This window comes from Jaculus jaculus, chromosome 3 (assembly GCF_020740685.1).
Source record: "Jaculus jaculus isolate mJacJac1 chromosome 3, mJacJac1.mat.Y.cur, whole genome shotgun sequence".
NCBI classification, from domain to species: Eukaryota; Metazoa; Chordata; class Mammalia; order Rodentia; family Dipodidae; genus Jaculus; species Jaculus jaculus.
In genome coordinates, this window is record NC_059104.1 from 49132582 (window position 1) to 49134786 (window position 2205).

At 38.3% G+C, this 2205-nt stretch overlaps 1 pseudogene; it reads right to left on the reverse strand.

Annotated features, from left to right (window-relative positions):
• Positions 1-448: 448 nt before the first annotated feature.
• Positions 449-1608, reverse strand: LOC101608936 (annotated as a pseudogene).
• Positions 1609-2205: the final 597 nt, after the last annotated feature.

Genomic DNA, 2205 nt, shown 5'->3' on the forward strand with positions numbered 1-2205 from the left:
TATGAACTGAAATCTTAAGAAACACTTATTTGTTTGTTATTTAGTTATTCATTTTTATAGGTATTACCTTCTCTGAAAAAAATCATCATAATTATATCAAGAATTATATGAAGGGAGCCAAAGGGATTGCTTTATTTATGTAAAATGATATGATGCAAAACTTCTATTTGTCAATGAAATGTAGATAAATGTATATTTTACCTGAAGTTGGGAAAACAAAAATAAAAGTAACAAATAGTGGTTAAAAGACCAAGGTTCATTTTTTTACTTCATTAATTCAGAAGTTTACTGGAATTGAATGGGCTTTGTTGTAGCTACATCTTTTTTTTTTTTTTTTTTTAAGAGTAATGATGCTGTTTAACTTGAAGTGAAAACATCTATCCAGCATTTCACCCAGAAATGATATTAAAGAGTGCAGGCATCTCCAGCATGTCTCTTAGAGACCGTTTCACCCACTGCTCTCTTTAGCTGCTAGCCTCTTGTCTCTCTCTTCAGCATTGGTGTGGCGGATTCCTGTTCCTCTGAGAAGGGAAATCTATGCTTTGTTGCCTTTGCCAATAACGAAGATGTTGTAAAGCCGGGTAGCAAAGTTGTTGCCATTGGCATCTTTCACATAAACCACATCAAAAGATCCAGGATGTCTTTCTCTGTTAGTGATCACACCAATTCTCCCCAAGTTAGCACCTCCAGTCACCACACACAGGTTACCGGTGTCAAACTTGATGAAGTCAGTTATCTTGCCAGTTTGCAAATCAATCTGCATGGTGTCTTTCACTTTAATGAGGGGATCAGGGTAGCGAATGGTATGAGCATCATGGGTCACCAGATGAGGGATTCCTTTTGTGCCCACAAAGATTTTTCTCACTTTGCGCAACTTATACTTGGCCTCCTCAGGAGTAATACGATGAACAGTAAAGCGATGCTTAGTATCACAGATGAGTCTTGTCAATGCTGATGACGTCCATACGCCCAGCTGGGTAGGTTGTTTCAGTCCTGACTTTGCCATCAATCTTAATGAAACGCTGCATGCAAATTTTCTTTACTTCATCTCCGGTTAGGGCATAGTTAAGTCTGTTCCTTAAGAAAATGATCAGACACAGACATTCTCTCAGTTTCTGGGGGCCGGTGGATGGACGAGGAGCAAACAAGCCGGTCAGTTTACCTAGCATCCAGTGTTTTGTAGCTGCTGCTCTCTTCAGGCGCTTCTTGGGACCAGAGCCATGGCTGTGCTGGGAACAGAAAAAGGCTCGCCGCCTTCTACATCAATATTTTGAATAAGTTGCTAGAACCTAGAAATATACAGATTGTATTTATAGAAACAGAAGCAATAAAATGCATAGATAATCAAATAAATACATTTAACAGGTTTCTTCTTCTTTAACCTGAAAATACAGATTAAATTATGTTCCAAATGTTAGTGAAGTTAGTAAATAGGTTCAAAAAGGGAGTAATGATAGAGATTCTGGACAGATTATTAATCCATTTTTCACAGGACTAAATTAAACATGTTGTTGTTACATTCATGTTGTCATATAGAGCACGCTGACCAAAAACAGCTGATGGGAGGAAAGGTTCATTTTGCATTACAGTCCTGAAGCGAAGCTCCATGATGACAGGGAAGCACAGTAGAACAGACGTGGAACATCACCTGCTTGCCAACAGCAGATGGAAAATAGCCGCGAGAAAATGAGCCAATCTTGACAAGTGAGCAGGCTATAATTCTTCTAAGCCCACCCCAACAACACACCTCTTTCAAAGTGCCATTCAAAAGATATGAGTTATTGAGAGATTTCTGATTCAAACCACTACAAATATTGTAGACATCTAAATTCACACCTTGACTTAATGCAAGTTAAAATAGTAACTGCTTTTGGAATGGTCTTCTTGGTACTTTAAAAAGGTTAATTTCCACAATTTCAAATTTAGAATATTAATCTATTTAATTTACATCTTTATGAAAATATTGAAAGAATCTTGGTCATGAGCAGTCATAGTGGTAAGGAACACTGTGCTCTGCCAAGTTTTTTTTTTTTTTTTTTTTTAAATTTTATTTATTTATTTATTTGAGAGCGACAGACACAGAGAGAAAGACAGGTAGAGGGAGAGAGAGAGAATGGGCACGCCAGGGCTTCCAGCCACTGCAAACGAACTCCAGACGTGTGCGTCCCCTTGTGCATCTGGCTAACGTGGGACCTGGGGAACCGA